The 19,272-nt window shown below is 35.2% G+C and overlaps 1 protein-coding gene across 1 annotated transcript in view; it reads right to left on the bottom strand.

Annotated features, from left to right (window-relative positions):
- The window catches only part of DPYD (dihydropyrimidine dehydrogenase), an 806,347-nt gene that overhangs the window by 125,304 nt on the left and 661,771 nt on the right, over positions 1–19,272 (bottom strand). The window lies entirely within an intron of this gene.

Below are 19,272 nucleotides of genomic sequence, written 5' to 3'. Positions count from 1 at the left end.
GTTTAACTGTTTATGATAAAAGATACAACTCAGAAACAGCCAAACAGAGAAGATGCATAGGGCAAGGTATGAGGGAGGGGTACGGAGCTTCCATGTCTTCTCCAGACACTCCTCCAAGGGTCTTTCAGACTAAAAAAAAAAAACTCAAAGGGAACAGGAGAGGCAAGGAGCTACTCAAAATCCATATCCTTTAAGGGTGGAAAAGTTTGGTGTATTTTAACAAACTTAATATTGTGTCCTTTTGTAACTTCTTTATGCTTTACCCCAATTCCCTTATGATTACAGCATTTTGAAATTTATTTAGGTTACTTATTATGTTCTAAACCCTGTTCAAAATAGGTCTACATGTAGCACCACATTGAAACTCACATTAGCACCTTGGGTAAGTGTTATTATTTTCTTCAGTCAGCAGATGGGTAAATATGGGGTTAGAAATTAAAGGCCTTGATTAAGATCACACAGCTACTAAATGGCAGAACAAAGATTAAAATTTTGGCTCAGTTTGCCCACAGGATCCTTTCTTGTAACCACAGTGCAATCTTGCTTTCTGTTTTGACCACTACTACGAAGGCAACTAGCTTTCATGTGAAAACAGGGAGATTATATATATATATAATCTATATGCTTATAATGTGTATGTGTGTATACATGTTTATATGTTTATGTTAATGTATATGTTTATATGTGTGTGTATGTTTTTATGTTTATGTGTACACATACATATACACACAAGCATATATATACACACAATATTGTATATATGATATACAATATATGTACATGTATTTATACATAGACACATATATACACATATATACCTATGTATATGCAGCATAGATTTCTTGTAAGTATTATATCAAATAAAACATACATAATTATCTACTTCAGTGCCTAAATAACTGCACAATAGGTATCATCATTTGGATCTCATTCACCAGATTTCAGAGACACAGCAAAAAGGGCAGAGACTATATTTCTTTTGGTTACCACTGTACACCCAGTACTTACCACATAAAGATCTTTGCCTGGCATATGACTTATTCAATGAATGAATAAATGAAGCAAAATAGAAATATTGTAATAGTATCAGTCAGTGACAAACACAATTCCCTTTCATTCCCTGTCAAGAATACATTTTTCTCTCCAATTATACAAATATATTATAATTAAGAACTCACACCAATCCACAAGAGAATACTTTTCTCTCAACTTCTGCTGCATTCTATATCACTCATTGCATCAGTTATACATTAATATCTTTGCATTATTACTTAACTCTTCTTTGGATATGCCAATGTATTTCAAGGATGCAAGGAAGTAACTCTACCTCTTCAGCATTCTTCTTCATATTCAAAGTACTATTTGTCACAGACAAACTGGACAAAGCCTGTGTATCGATTTTTGCATCTCTGGTGCTCCCAGTCTGGATGCCTGAGTCTTATCAGCAATTGTCATTTGATTATGTTTTCTCTTATGATAGTCCCCTTTAACACTAACTGAAGGAATGTGTAATTAAGAACCCTATAAAGATCTCATTTAACAATGACTGAATTCAAACTATCAAATCCAATATATACAATGTTCTAATTTTCACACATATATATTAAAGCAATCTGGATTCTAACTCTAATAAAAGACAGATAAAACAGAGCCCAGAGACGCTAAGGAAAAGGTCTTCTATCTTGTTTTGTGTCTGGACTCTCTTGTCAAATTTTTTTTGGGTTTCTGCATCACACACCAATAGAGGTCAGTCCAGTATTCTTGGGTCAGGACCAATATTTTTATTTTAAAGAGTTCCCTCTCTATTTTTAATTATTTCAAGTTCATAAAGTTCAACACTTCATCAAATTACTTTGAAATAGTTCAAAGTAAATGATCAAATGTATTATTGAGCAAATTTGTACAAATATTATTGCCATTGTAAATGATTTGCTTCCTCTAACACAGGTCCTGCAAAACCACTGCACATGCCCAGTAAAGGCCTTCTGTTTGCTGGGAATGTAGCCAGGAGTGTTTAATAGATTATTCTGAATTTTTACCAGGAGAGAGCAATTGTTTTTGTTTTTTTCCTCTTTCTTTTCCTTTTCTTTTCTTTCTTTCTCTTTCTCTCTTTGTCTTTCTTTTCTTTCTCTTTCTTTCTTTTCTTTTTCTTTCTTTTCTTTCTCTTATTTCTTTTTCTTTCTTCTTTCTCTCTCTTTCTTTCCTTTTTTTTTTTTTTTTGACAGAGTCTCACTCTGTTGCCTAGGCCGAATGCAGTGGCATGATCATAGCTCACTGCAGTCTCAAACTCCTGGGCACATGCAATCCTCCTCCTTCAGCCTCCTGAGTAGCTGGGACTACAGGCACATGCCACCATGCTTGGCTAATTTCTTAATTTTTTTTGTAGAGACAGGGTCTTGCTATGTTGCCCAGGCTGATCTTGAACTCCTGGGCTTAAGCGATCCTCCTGCCTCAGCCTCCCAAGGATTGGGACTATAGGCGTGAGACACTGCACCCCGCCAAGGGAGCTATATTCAAACTCATCATTTCTTCAAAAACTTTCTCTATTACTCAAAAATTACCTACTAATTAATTTATTATTTCATTTGGCACATGTTAATTTATGGACTAATCTTCTGGTTTCTTTTCACATTCTATTATCAAACAAAATTGTTGACTGAAGCAGCCTGAGGTTATGCCGTTTGTTTCCTGTCAGAATGAACTTTCTATGCACAGCTGTTGTGAGGACCAAATGAGATAAGAATTATTAAGTACTGTTTACTAGGAAGGGCTCCCTTGTTGGTATAGATGTGACACAATGAGTTTGATTCAGAGGTAAGAATAACTATTCAAGTTCTGAATTTTGTATCTGAATGTGCAACTAGTGTCTTTTGAGGTGTGTGTGTGTGTTCCATATTGACTAATTTCTAAGATGAGTTGCTCCATTGGGCTCCAGGACCAAAATAATCACATCTTTGTTGTAAACAATTAACTTAATCACACACAGATAAACATATAAGATCGAATTTTGAGAAAAGGAAATGACCTTTCAATTGTTATGCTTTGAGAGTATAAACCAGAATCATATTACCACCGCCTACCCATAAATCAATATACTACAGGTTTTAAATCAATTATTGAATATGAATTAGGTCAAAGAAAAGGTAAATAAGGTAAATATAGGTAAGTTGGATTTTATGTGTTTTATATTTCAGTTTTGTCTATAAAATGTCACACCTTAAACCATTGCTTATATTCTGAATCTGCTTATAATCAACATTACCTAATTAAATAATGCTCAGACATGCAATAGAATTGGCTTTTTTTAAACTCCCTCCAGATGACTCACATTTATTTTGTGTGTTTTAGAGACATCAGGCTTTATAAATGTGCAACAGTATTCTTACTGTAGTTGTGTAAGACCAGGCATGTGTAATGTGTGATGTATTTGGCCATACAAATTCACCAGTGACTAAACTGATTTTTTGCTTGTGTCATTGTTTTTGGGCTCAATGATGAGTCATGAAACTTTCCTCTCACCTCATATTCATTACTACATCTGGTGCCATCCAGACAGTTAATATCCACGACGTAGTGATTGATTTAGGAAGATGATAATGAGATTATTGCTCATGCCCTTAAAGCATGACAACTGAAATCCTATCATTTTCCACATGAGGAAATATGCTAAATATTATAATATCTGACAGGTCTATCACTGTGGGATTAAGCCAGCTATCTGAAACAGAGGTTTGATATTTTGATCTTTAGACATATTATCTTCTTTTGTCTTACAAACACAGAATTATTGATTTGGAGATAATGGCAGTTTATATTTGCATGCCTACATCTTTAATTCCACAAAATGTTAAGGTCCTCCTGGTTCATATCTGTCAAAAGAAGTTAAGAGCAAGCATTGTTCTTTCTTCTGATTATGTGGGGCATGACCATAGAATAGGCGAAGAGAGATGTTTAACTTGGAGCATTTATATTTCAGGCCAGGAGAATCTGGTTTAAAAGTTTTCAAAAGACTGATGAGTCACAACAATATTAAATGTGTGGGAAAACTGACCAGTTAAACAAAATGAAGAAGGAATGTTTCCTGAATATTCAAAGAAGGCAAGTTATAGAATTGGATGAGCATGTGTTTAAGGCTAATAAATGTAGAGTGTTTTTTTTTCCTCCCCCTTGGAGGGAAATGTTTTATAGACCATTTACTTATTTTAAAATGTACATTTCATGTGAATTTCATTTCTTTTACTCTTTTCCTCAAAGATTCATAATCTTCTAAAATTTAGCTTCAGGAACATATTTCTGAGAATGACAAGAGATTACTGAAACTGGCCTCTGAAATATTCAATACATAGTTGCTTATTGTCTGTTTTTAAACATTCATTGGTCGAGACTTATGGTAAGGCATTCCTCTCTCCCCTTAGCATCTGTCCACAAGCAAGTATTCATATATCTGCTTTGTGCCTAATATTATTTCAATTACTATGAAGCATTCTTAAGAATTGAAAATGCACATACATCCTAGCTAGGAGATAAGACATACATTCATTTATCTGCATTGGCTTGTACATGCATTTTCAGGCTTGAGACATGTCTAGAAAGTAGGATAGAAAAAAAGAGATACTGGTGCCTATCTGACATTTTCACCGAGGTGTTTCCTAGGCATCTTAAGTGTAGCCAGAATACCATTCCTAGTTTTTCCACTCACTGCAGCCTACCACTCCACCAGTCCAAAGTCTAAAAATCATCTCTGTTCCTTTCTTTTCATGTCCACAACCATTCAATCTCTCAGTAAATCTTGTAGCACTACTTTAAGTATATATTTTGAATCTGTCTATTTGTTGCCATAACCACGGCTTCTTGCAACTGGAATCAATCATGATCTCTCACTTGCCCCACTGCAATACTTTCTTTATTCACTCTTGACCCTCCTAAATTAATTATCTACACAACAGCTAGGATGATTATTTAAAAATATTAATTAGATCATAATTTACCACTGCATAAGACCAACAATGTCTTGCCTTACTTTGCAAAAATGGGAACACTTTCTACAAAGTACTTCATGATCTGGTCCTGCCTCGTTGGCCTTCCTTGAGTATGTCAAGCTTATTTCTGCCTTAGGAGCTTTGCTCTTTCTGCAATGCCTTTCTCCATACTTTCCCATAGCTGGATGAATCTTCTCATTCAGTTCTCAGCTTAAATATCACTGCTCTAGAGACGACTTCCCAACCAGACAAGGTATCCTCCCAGTCACTATCACACAGTCTAATTTAAATTCTAAGTTAATGTAAAGTACTTACCACTAGCTGACATTTTTCTTATATATCTATTTCTTACTAATGTGCCTGGTACCCATCAGACACTCAATAACTATTTGCTGAATGAATAGAAATTATGACTGCTACATAATACACTTTGATAATATGAATCTTATGAGTGAGCTTCTCAGCAGATACTAGCTATTGACAGCTTCAAAGCCAATCTCTCCTTGATATATTCAACTTTTCTTAAACAATACACAGTTTTAAAATTTAAATAACTTGCAACATTCATAAACATTTATACAAAGTATGATTAGTGCTTATTTGTAAGGAAATACTCTAATTTTAATACTTTAATACATGGAACACACTTGAGAAATATAGAAATGCTTCCTACCCAGGATGCCTTAATTAGGCAGAGTTATTTAAACGTGCTTATTTTTAAATTTGGCAAGGTTCACAAACATTAATTTTGTTACATTGCTGATACTAATAATAGAATACATATCTTAAATAAAGGTATTATGTCATTTTCTCGTTAAGACTTTGAAGAAATAGAACTTCTAAGCATGAGTGAAATCCCCCTTACTTGCCTGCAGATTTTTCTCCACTATGAATCGCTCCCAATTCAGATTTCAAAATTCAGTGTTTAATAACTTCATTACACTTATTATTTAAGCTATCTTTAAGTATGTGGGTTTTTAAAAACATTATGGTAAAATTTACATAGCATAAAACTCGCCCACTGTAAGTGCGCAAGGCAATGATATTTTTGTAAATTTATAGAGTTGTGCAGCATCACCACAACCTGGTTTTAGGATATTCCAATTACCCAAAAGTTTCCTTGCATCCTTTAGCAGGCACTCTTCGCCACCTCCCCAACCTTCAAGAAACTACTGATTTGTTGTCCTCATAATTTTGTCACATCCAATCATTTCGTATAAATGGAATTTTATAATAACAAATATTAGTATTTTGTGTCTTTTTATCTTCGTTTAGCATGTTTTTATACATGTTAAAATATTCTGTGCTATTATGGTGTCAGTCTATTTTATTGCTGAATAATATCTCATTGTATGGATGTACCACCACATTTTGTTTACCATTCCTCAACCTGCTAGGGATTTAGATTGTGTCCAGTTTTGGGGTATTAGAAACAATGCTGCTATGACCATCTGTATGCAAGTCTTTTTTTCTGGATATATATATTTATTTGTCCTAGATAGATGATGTGGAGTGGAATTTCCGGATTGTATGGTACCTTTTTGTAACATTATAAGAAACTGCCAAACTGTTTTCCAAAGCAGTTGCACCATGTTATATTCCAACAAGCAATGCATGAGGATTCCAATTTCTCCACATCCTCACTGTCATTATTGTCTGTCTTTTGATACTAGCCATTTTAGTGGGCAGAAATGTCAACATAGTATACTGGTTAAAATAACAGATTCTGGGCCAGATTGTGTAAATTCATATCACAACTTGCCATCCTGTTAACTTAACATTCCTGTCCATAGAATGAGGACAGTAATAACACCTGTCTTAGCCTGTTTGAACTGCTATAACAAAAATGCCATAGGCTGGGTAGCTTCAATAACAAACATTCATTTCTCACAGTTTTGGAGGCTAGGAAGACCAAGATCAAGGCGTCTGGTGAAGACTTGCTTCCAGATTAATAGATAGCCATCTTTTTGCTGTTTTCAAGTGGCAGAAAGTATTAGGGGTGCTCTGGAGTCTCTTGAATAAATGCACCAATCCCATTTATAAGGGCACCACCCTCTGACCTATCAAACCTTTGACTTATCAAAGGCCTACCTCTTAATACTACCAGATTGGGGTTAGTATTCCAACATATACATTTTGGGGGGACACAAACATTCAATCTATAACAATAACTATCTCACAGGATTACTGGAGGTATAAATAAATTATTATAATTTTAGCTTACAAAAGGTGTGTCTCATAGTAAATTTTATATACAAGTTAACCATGATAATTTTTTTATTATCATAATTTGCAAGTCACAACATACTTAACCTGGTTGTGGATTATAGGTAGGCTTTGGGAAACTGTTTATGTTCTCTTAATGATCGGTTCCTTATATGATGTCAGCTTAAGATAGTTAAGATGGTTATCACAATGTCCAGGCACTAGAATGCCAGGTACTGTGAAAATCAAATCACAGATTTTAAATGACAATTAGAATGGTTAAAACTTCTAAATGGCCAGATTGACCTGCCAGACTACTTCAGTCAAATATGGGACTTTGAATGAATGATTGAACCAGTGGTTTATTTTACTCATAAAATGTACCTGTCCATGGGGATAAAAAAGGAAACTGCTGTAGGTAAGCTGTTTTCCTTTATAAAATTGTCAATTGTTTGACCATAAGGACCTTCGTCCTCTGTTTTCTTTATCCCATTTATTTGTTTCCTTGTCTTCTTTCTCCTTTGCTTGACTACGTGGATGATTAATGGATCACTGTTGCTTTGACCAAGGAATAAATGGAGAAAGGGCAAAAGGATGATATTCCCCATCACGAGTTACTAAAATGCCCATTTTAGACACTTTTCTAGAAAGGCACATGTCCCATCTGCTTGTCAAATCCCTTTCTGATTAATAGCTTTAGAAGATGTTTTGCATGCATGCTTGCCAGTTTTTAAAGCACATTACTGAAAGCATTTCAGAGCACTTCCCCTGGGTTTCCAGCAACAAGCAGGGATCACTTCTCCATGCTTAGGTCACTGCTGTACTAATTTCTCCAGGTTCCAGCAAGCCTTGGGGGTACCAATAGAATTCCCTAACAGCAGCCAAATTTTACTTGAGACCACCCAACTTAGCCTTCTGTATTGTATCCTGGGAGTGACTTGATTTAGGTTATGATATGGTAAAACTATTATAAAATTGCATGCTATTTTCACTCACTTGTGTACCACTCATAGTCATATGAATACAACATTCAACTATTTATGGACTGTCAAGGTTTTCTCCATTTCTGAAAGTCTCTGTTACTATGAAAATAGCACGGATAGATTCTATCTAGTTTTAAAAAGAAGTAGACCAATGAATAAAAGATATATGAAGGCATGTCCTCCAAAATAAGGCAGAAATTCTGTATAACTTTATGAACATTCAACCACGTTGGATAATCACAAGTGTAGAAGAGAGTAATACAGTGGATTAAGTGCCATGAGAGGCCAAACCACAGGGTGTTGGAGAGGCTTTCACCAAGTGATAAAATCCAGAAGGATTGGGGAGTGGACTCTCCAGAAGGATGAACTTCAACCAATGCATGACAGAAGGCAGGAGGGAATAGAAGATACATTTCCTCTCCATTTTTTCCTGTGATGGATTACCCCAAGGCATTGCTTTCTAGCTAGTCTATCTGGAGTTGTTCCATGTGGCCAGTTGGCTGTCTGTGTCTCACTGAAGCTTGTGAAGCAGTGGCTAACTCAGTAATGCATTACCTTGTATTCAAGTCTCATCTTTCTCTGTCTCATTTCCATCTTCTTTTACTCTTGCTACCCTAGAATTTTATCTCCCAACAAAACATTAACACTTGACCCTTGAGCTAAGATACATACTAGTCAAAAGCTAGAATACAGGGCTGTACATTTTATTTTAGAATCTGGCATAAATGCATAAAACTACTAGCAGACTGGATGATGATGATGGCTGATGATGATAATTAATATCTTGCATCTGTGGTACACATACTTTCTTCCAGATACTGTATGAGGTGCTTTGCATATGGTTGTGAATCCTCACAACCATACTATGAGGTAGGTATTATTATTTTTATTATTATTATTATTTTTTTTTTTTTGAGACGGAGTCTCGCTCTGTCGCCCAGGCTGGAGTGCAGTGGTGCAATCTCGGCTCACTGCAAGCTCCGCCTCCCGGGTTCACGCCATTCTCCTGCCTCAGCCTCTCCGAGTAGCGGGGACTACAGGTGACCGCCACCACGCCCGGCTAATTTTTTTGTATTTTTAGTAGAGACGGGGTTTCACCGTGGTCTCGATCTCCTGACCTCGTGATCCGCCCGCCTCGGCCTCCCAAAGTGCTGGGATTACAAGCGTGAACCACCGCGCCCGGCCGAGGTAGGTAGTATTATTATCTCCACTTTACAGACAACAAAATTGAAGTATAAAATGTTCACACGTCTAGTAAGTCCAAGGTCATATAGCTAATGAGCAACAGAGCTGGGATTTCAACCCAAACAATTTGACGCATTTTCATTTCGGTTGAAGCATTCATGAATAAGGTGGAGTTCTCAGTGACTTCCTGTTCTTATTTGGTGATTCTGAGACTGGTATCACTACCTGTCCAGTAGCTTCTGGAAAAGGTCATCTGAGTGCTTGCCATATTATTTATGATTACAGTAGGGTCTCTAGAGAGCTGAAGTCCACTTTCTTTCAAGAATGTATGGTTTTGAGGCATCTGATTCTCCACCTCCCAGGCTATTCAGATTGTATGTTCAAAAGGAGGCAATGAAAAACACACACTTAGTTGAACTAAAATCTCTCATACCTTTCCTTGTAGTAGAGGTTTATGAAAGATCTACGTTATTTTATATTTAATTGAGGGCACTTGTAGTTTCATCCTTGAATTATTTTTACCCACTATCACATAGTGCATACCACATTCTTCCTGCGTACAAACAGGCACGCCCATGCTTAGGCCCATGACACTCCATCATGTGACTGGCGCTAAAATACAAACGTTCCCATTTTGTGTGGTATAAGATACTTGTGACTGAAAGTGACCTATACATTCTTTTTGCCTTTCTGTTGCTCTATTTAAAATAATGACTAAAGACTCTCTTTCAAAAAAAGGTCATTTGTGTCAATGGACAGAAGAGAGGATCAGATCACCTGCGGTAATTGCAAATTAATGCTCTCCTGGTAATGCATTAACTACACACTATTGATCTACAAATGAATCATAGAGGCTACTGATAAGTGATTTTTACTTTCCTGCTTTTTTGTGTGTGCTTTTATTGCTTTTTCCATAATGCATTTTTCTTTCAACTGGAATTTTCTCTAATTGTCTTCATTTTTAATTTCCCACAGTGAGATGACTTCTAACTTGTAATTAGAATCTGTAAAAATTCATGTCTCTATCTCAAAAGCCTTTTAGAAATCTACTGAACTGTAACTTTGATGCCATAAACCACATATATGATGCACGGATACATAGTTTGAGAGAGTCAAGCTTTTGAATGATTTTTTTTATTAATACTCAGATAAAACAGAAATCCATTTGGTCCTCTATCCAAAATAGCAATTTGTTGAGTAGTCTGCAGTAAAACATTCAAGAGTTTCCCCTAAAAGCATTTTACTTGGAGAACATTGATGACGTGTTTTTCTTTCCAGGAGCAAACTTTTAAAATATGAGTAAACAGTTTATTCCAGAGATAATTTTTTTTTTAAAGTGTGTGAGAGAAGTGGGGCATAGTGGCTCACGCCTGTAATCCCAGTACTTTGGGAAGCCAAGACAGGCAAATCACTTGAGGTCAGGAGTTCGAGATCAGCCTGGCCAACATGGTGAAACCCATGTCTACTGAAAATACAAAAATTACAGCCGGATGTGGTGGCAGGCACCTGTAGTCCCAGCTACTCGGGAGGCTGAGGCAGAAGAATTGTTTGAACCTGGGAGGCAGAGGTTGCAGTGAGCTGAGATCGCACCACTGCACTCCAGCCTGGGCAACAGAACGACACTCGTCTCAAAAAAAAAAAAAAAAAAGTGTTTGAGAAGAGGATGCAAATTTCCAATTGAGTAAATATTTATACACATCTTCACAGCATACTTTTGACAATGTTAAATTTTCTCACGTTTATGTCAAAACCTTAATTGAGGGCCTGGCGCCGTGGCTCACGCCTGTAATCCCAGCACTTTGAGAGGCCGAGGTGAGTGGATCACCTGAGGTCAGGAGTTCGAGACCAGCCTGACCAAGATGATGAAACTCCGTCTCTACTAAAAACACAAAAATTAGCTGGACATGGTGGTGGGTGCCTGTAATCTCAAGTACTTGGGAGGCTGAGGCAGGAGAATCACTTGAACGTGGGAGGTGGAGGTTGCAGTGAGCCGAGATCGTGCCATTGCACTCCAGCCTGGGCGACAGAGCAAGACTCTGTCTCAAAAAACAAACAAAAACAAAAAACACGTTAATTGATAATAATTATTCTATCTGGTGGAAATGAACACACGTTTGTATTTCAGTGTTGTACTTGATCATGCTCCCTGTTTAGACAGAGGTCATTCATCCTAAATCTGGTTTCTGAACTGTGATCTAGAAATCACCTGAAATGGAGAGACAGTCTGACAGTAATTTCCTTCACTACTATTTGTAAACTTTAAGCTTATCATTGATTTTCTATATTTCTAAATAAGAGACATAGTTGTGATTTCTAATAAAAGTATTTACAAAAATGTTTTCAGGCCTGTGAGAACTTTGATATTTTACTGCAATTTCTTTTACAATCATTATTTGCAGCTAGTCACAATTAAATACCACCAGAATAAATGTGTGCCCAAATTGTTTGCTTATTTTTTATTCCTAAGTCATGATTATCTGTACCAAAAAAAAAAAAAAGTAATAAATGTCAACTGCACGGCTAGAACTATGTAAGTCTGGTACTCTTTCTTTTATCAGTTTATAACTAGAGACAGATACAATTACAGTTGATATTCATTTTATAAGCAGTCTTAGGGCTGGACCAGAGGGCTGATATACATTAAAACTCCAGACTTCACTATGAAATAAATCCATGTAACAAAACTGCACTTGTAATCCTTAAACTTACACAAATAAAAAAAGAATGCATTAAGAATGAGGAAACTGAATGTAGTGATTTATGAAGAAAAAACAAAAAATGACCAAAAACATACTTGGTATTAGGTATATAGAGGTATAAGGTAGAACAATTCAGCTTTAATTTTATCTCACTAATAAGAGCTACCCACCTGCCTTTATACAGAGGTTCTCAGAGCTTGGTTATATATTTGGTCTAGAGTTGGAGTCATTCCCGTCTAGCTACTGTCTAACATTGTCTTCCTCCCTTTTCCTCTTTTCTGTTCTGCCTCAGCCTTTAGACATCCTAGATCAAACCCAAAAAGTCAATAAATAAATCCTCAAATTTTCTAATCTTGGAAGATGGTTAGGAATGGGACCTTTTCAAATCTACTCCATAAGCAATAAACTCAGAAGAAATCAGAAGTACACCAACACAGGGAAAAAAGGAAAACAAGAATAAAATAATGATATGCCAAATCAAAAGTGATGAGTGGACTTTCTGAGAAGAAGATAACATCAGAGGGTCTAGTTTGTTGTGAACACATTGAAAAGATGGTGACCAAACATGAGACTGATTGTGAATAGCCCTACATAAACATGAGTGTAGGTGTTAGGAGGATAAGAGATTTTAAAGTTTGGTTTGTTAGTACTGCAAAGAGAAATTGCCTTTTGAAAAGGCAAAGGTACATAAAAAATTAAAGGTACTAGTCTGAAAATAGCCCAGAAAAATCTAAATTTGTTTTGAACCCTTTAGAAGAAAGATAGTAATCATCAGCTAGAGAGAGAGAAGTCCTTTAAAAAGGAGAGTGGCCATAACCCATGAGCTTCATTTTTATAATAAGCTTATAATTCAGTGTTATTTAGAAAATGTAATGAAGAAAAGTTATAAAGAATTGGGACAGTACACACAAAGCAAAACAGTGGTGTACAAAACTGAATGTCATGATTGGAAACTCTTAGAGAGGTAGATGCTTATGAGGGACCAACTGTGAAATGTATTTTTGTGGTCTGTATTTTCATTTTTTGTTGCAAGAGAAATAGTTAGAGTGGCACAATCTATTCTCATCTGAACCCCTGGGAAAATTTTTAAACATATTAAGCACATGATAGAACTGAATGATTCTGGAAAGGGATCTGTGTTAGTCTGATTTTTTGATTAATATTTAATAATGTTTTCCCTTCTATAGAAAGTTAATGATGATGTCCTACCATTAACAGAACATGTGCTTTGGAGACACATTTCCTCTAGAAGTGATGAATTTGAGTTGATAAAGGCACATTTTGGGGCCTGTCAACCTTGAGAGTAGTAAAAAATATTTACAAGCAGCTAACCAAGGGTGAAGGAGGCAATGAGTAGCCCTAGAAGAGAGGAGAATTAAAATTATGAAGGATAAAAACCATGATTTAAAAATGAGCAAGATGCCATGGAAGTACAAAGTAGAAAAGGCTCACTAAGCATTCACTCCAGGATCTGAGGAAAGCGACAGCCGGTGTGGCATTGGCCTGTGAAAATGTAAAGACCTTGCCACTCTTTGGAGACACGTCACTCCTCAAGTGCAGAATAACATCTAAAATCGTTATCATGACCTGAAATACTCCACAAGATTCATCTCTGCCCATGTCTTTCACTTCATTTCCTATCATTCTCACCTCTGTTCAGTATGTCTTGCCATGCCTGAAATAGGCCATATTTGCTCACACCCTTGTATAACTACGCCTTGATATTTATGCTGTTGCTCTTTCTCTGGCCAGGAGGATACTCTTCTCTCAGTTCTCTGAATGGCTCAATTATTTTATCATTGCTATGGTTTGAATGTCCCCTCCAAAACTCATGTTGAAACTCAATCTCCAATGTGGCAGTATTGAGAGGTGGGGTCTTTAAGAGGTGATTGGATCATGACAGCTCTGCCCTCATGAATGGATTATTCCATTCATAGATTAATGCACTATCATGGGATTAGGATTCATGGATTTACAAGAAAAGAAAGAAAGACCTGAACTAGCACATTAGCAAGCACAGGCCCCTCATCATGTGATGTCCTGCCCCACCTTAGGACTCTCCAGAGAGTCTCTGCCAGCAAGAAAACTCACACCAGATGCAGCCCCTTGACCTTGGACTTCTCCGCATCCATAACTGTAAGAAATATATTCCCTTTCTTTAAAAATTGCCCAGCTTTGAGTATTCTGTTATAAGTAACAGAAAATGGACTAAGACATCACTCCTATGAGGGAGCTTCTAGCACGCAAGCTGCCTGAGGGCAGGTCTCACGTGTCTGAGAATATCCTTATATCCTTGATGCTTGAGCTCTGCCTGGGATATAGTGGGGCTCATTAGGTGATAAAGATGCCATTTTATGACAGTTCATTGAGGACATTATTTTCATTTTCCTAGATACCACATTTCAAATGTAACTAAGATCAACTTTTTAAAGGAAGCTATACTGTTTATCTTGCTGTCAATTATATCCCTCTATGGTTTTTCCCCAAAATCTTCTCTTTGCCATGGTTGACTCCACTTCAGATGTATAGTTAAGTTTTTGTACACAAGAATAGGACCTTACTTTTGTCAATAATTAACTGGATCTTCTCATATTAGATCAATCACACATGCATGCATCTCCTGATTTTTCTGAATCTACTTTGTGATTTACTCTTTATTCCAAGTTTACTCCAAATTTCATGTTATCCAAAAATGTGATCAAATGGATTTCTGTGCTTCCCCCAAGTACAGCCCAGGAGCCCCAGAGTAGCCAGTCTTCTAGAAATCTCAAAGTTTTCTTTACTCAGCATGTGGAAAGAATGATCAGAATTCAAAATAATTTTGGAAACTGAAGAAGTCAGGGATAAATTACTTAATAAGACAAAAACAAATATCTCATTTATAAAATTATATGATTGGGTATAAACAAACTACTCACAGATAGAGCTCAAGAACTGAGAAGAATCAGCAATTAATAAGTGAAAGAGCAAGATTTCACATGTTTATTATTTTGAATTCCTCTTTCATTTTACTAGCACATTTCTTGAGTACAGTAACAGGGAGGGTGGGGGATGCAGAGACAAATTATAGAATAGAAATCAGGTAACATGGTTCCTAGTCCTACTGGAAAGTCAACTGATAAAATAAACTCAAGGAAATTACAAACTGTGAATATGCAAATCTATTAATGGGGTTAAAAAGGCTTATTGATATACCCATAGCTTTATAAGAATTATATAAATTAACATATGGAAAAGGCTTTTTGAAAAAATAGAAGGTAATAATCAATAGATCATTAATACTCTTTATAATATATTTTGCTATGGTCTAAGAGCTCTCTAAATTCCCTGTACAGTCTAGGTTTTCTAGATCTCTAGCTTAGTACCAGAGTCTATAAAACACTGAAACAATTTTAAAACAAATATCAAATTACATACATCAAAATGAAGTGGTCTTTTCAAAATAATCACCTGGGAAGGTGTTGGCACTGCTCAGAACAATTTTGGAACATTTCTCTGTAAACTGGTAATTAAAATCAATTTATGAACTAACAGAAAAAAGACTCATGACTTTGGATACCTAATTCACTCAACAACCAACTTTGGTCACTCATCTTGGCTCTCTCTTATCTTTTTAAAATGGGAAATGAAATCCATTCCCAATATATAAAGAGTAGTTACTACATTACCTCCCCAAATAACTATTTCTAATAGTCATTTGGATGAACAAGACACAGTTATTAAAAAATCAGTTACCCATCTAATCACAACTCATTTCAAGTGACACTGATAAACCAGAAATAGAGGAAAGGAACAAAGATATACAATGTTTAGAAAATAATATGTGAAATAAGAATATCTAAACAACTGAGATTTTCTTTCAAAATGAAGAATAAAAATAGTAGTTTAAGACTTTGGTCAAGCATATGAAGACTCTTTGAAAAAGAAGTCAGACCGTTAATTAGCCACATCTCTGCATACAGTTCACATAGGAACAGACAGTATAAAGGATTTGTCAGGGACAAGAAAAAATTTAGGCAAGGACATTTATATAAGGTCAGGAATTTTCTGTAGCTATATGCCTGCAAACATCTTAGCTAACTCATGATTATTCTCTAACTTGAAATAGTCATTGTGCAATGCAATTGTTTTTTTCTATAGTAAAACTGTCTTTCAAAAATATTAGCTTGAGTTTCAATTAATTTCTCTTGAATCTAGATGTTAATCCTTCTATCAAGTGGAGAACGTGTAGTCACTCAAAGATGTAATAAGTTTCCATTTAATTTATTCTCTTTGCTTATAAACATTTGTTGCACTAGAATCAAGATGCTTTTTAAATACGAAAACCTCTTGAAAATAACCTTCCATTAAAGTAATTTAAAATAATGTGATAATTGACACAGCAATTAGAACATCATTGAATGGATAAACTAAAAGCATTTTTTCTTATATATTATTATGAGAATATTGAGTTTCTATTTTTAAAAATATCTACTTACATATTGTTCTTAAAGTTGTAAGTGAAACATTCATTAAAGCCAGGACACAAGAAATCGCATAATGGAAAGAAAAAATATTTCTCTTTTAACCAGTTACATGAAATAGTTCTGATTCCATTTAAAATAATCTTGAATGCTGTCAAGTATTTTTACTACATTTATTATCCTGTGGCTTGAAATTGAATGATGATGAAATAAAAAATTAGAAGTTATTGAATAAATATTTTCCACCTACCCAATGAAAATTTGTAATATAGGATGAAAAATTTTTATCACCTAAAGACACCCGTCAGTAAAGTTGAAGCAGTGAAGTCTCTGTGTATATTATGACCAAGAGATAATATGGGTAATGCATCCATCTGCACTCAAGTGGAAACAGTGTCATCGTGCTGCTTCAATTACTTATTTTTCTCTAATTTTAATAAAATAATACATTTCCTGATCACATTAAAAAATTCCATTTAGCTTGAACTAGCTCCATCAGAGCAGCTTTGATTATTGTTAAAAATTGATTTGGTTATCTGAGTCCAGCGAGGGGCCGTCATGTGACCATGACTTTCCACAGCAAATGCCCACTATGCTTCACCTTTCTGTTATATTTAAGGATTTTCTATTAACTTTAGTGACAAACCCACGCAGAAAAGATAGAATTAAACACACATACACACATACACACACACACACACAGACACACACACATCCATACAATCTCAAAGAAGGCACAGGTCATAATTGTTTGTGAATTAACTGATAATTTTTGACGTTCTGAATCAAAGTCCTTAAGGTAATGAATTGTAATGGCAATATCATTAAATTAAATTAAATTCTAGGAACCTACAGTCATTCAGTGAAAGAAGGTCATATAGTATGTATATTTTTTATTTATAGAGGAAGGTGAACATTTTATAATGAAACCTATCACTGAAAGCAACTGACTCAGTCTGGGCTTTGGTTGTAATACAAATCCCTAAATAGTTTTTCAACAGAAATTGTAGTCTAGTACTTAAATACTAGAAGGAAGATACAGGACTCATTGGGAAGATAAGATCTGGGACTAACAATGAAACCAAAACTTAAAAAAGCCAGTGTTAATTTATTAAAGTTCTCCCTTCAAACTGTTTTGAAGGTGAATTACTAGTTATTTATTTATTTTTCTCTTCATGAATAAATAATTGGCAGTCAGAAGCAAACTTCTTTTTTTCAGAGTAGCCCTCAAAAAGATTTCAAGGCCTCAGGAGTTTATGAATAGTTTGAGAATATAATTTAACAGGAAGGTTTTTATAAATATCAGTACCTGAAATTTACTGATAATTTTCATCTGTCCTTTTCATATTTCTAATTTGCATATTCTAACTAATGAAAGCCTGTCAAATAAGATTAAAAAATCAGGGATTTCAAAGACACTGAAGTTCACTTAAATAAATTGGAAGTCAGTTGGGTTGACTGAAGAACTTATAAGAGCAGTTACCCAGGAACACAAGCCTGTAATCGGTTTTGAATCTCATTTCTAGGCCACAGTGTTACATCTGGTTCTGTTGTAATAGTAATTTTCACTCCAAAGTGTACTAGGAAAATGATCTGGAGTACCCAGATTACTCTAGCTAATTCCTTAGTTTTTATATTCAGCATTCATTGAAGCATTTTATTCATTTTAAAATTATATAGATTTAAGTGTATTGCATGATGTTTTGTTGTACATATACACAGTCAAATGATCACTACAGTCAAGCCAATTAACACATCTCTCATTTTACACAGTAACATTTTTTTCTGGTGGTAAGAGTGTCTAAAATCTACTCTCTTAGCAAATATCCAGTATACAATACAATATTATTAACTAGATTCCTCATGCTGTGCTTTAGATCTCCAGACTTACTCATCTGACATGACTGCAACTTTGTATTCTTGAACTGCCTCTCTGTAACCTTCCTACTTCATGCACAGACATATGATAACTACAGTTCTACTCTCTATGTAGTCAACTTTTTTTTTTTTTAGATTCCACATATAAGAGAGATCATACAACATTTTCCTTTCTGGGTTTGACTTATTTCATTTGGCATAGTATTCTCTAGGTTCATTTATTTTGACACAAATGGCAGGATCTTTTTTACAGCTGAACAAAACTCCATTGTGTATATATACTGCAATTTCTCTATCCATTCATCTATTGATAGACACTTAAGGTTGCTTCCATATCTTGGCTATTGTGAATAATACTGCACAGAATATGGGAGTACAGATCTATCTATCTATCTATCTATCTATCTATCTATCTATCTATCTATCTATCTATAATGCTGATTTCATTTCCTTTGGGCATTTACCCATAAGACGGATTGCTAGGTCACATTGTAGTTCTGTTTTTAATTTTTTGAGGAACCTCCATATTGTTTTCCATAATGGCTGCACCAATTTACATTTCCCCCAACAATGAACAAAAGTTGCCCTTTCTTTGCACCCTCATCAACACTTGCTATTTTTATCTTGTTTGATAATAGTTATTCTAACAGGTGTAAGATAATATCTCATTGTAGTTTTGATTTGCATTTTCCTGAAGATCAGTGATGTTAAGCATCTATTCAAATATCTGTGCCATTTATGTCTCCTTTGGTCCATTATTTACTCAGGTTCTTTACTCAAAGATATTTACTCAGGTTCTTTACTCAAAGAATATTAACGTCTACACTCAGGACAAATAACTCTCACTCATTTTTCTGATTTCACATTTTTTTTCTTCAAA

This window comes from Nomascus leucogenys, chromosome 12 (assembly GCF_006542625.1).
Source record: "Nomascus leucogenys isolate Asia chromosome 12, Asia_NLE_v1, whole genome shotgun sequence".
Taxonomy (NCBI): Eukaryota; Metazoa; Chordata; class Mammalia; order Primates; family Hylobatidae; genus Nomascus; species Nomascus leucogenys.
The sequence above is the reverse complement of the archived record's forward strand: the minus strand, read 5'-3'. Positions and strand labels throughout refer to the sequence as shown.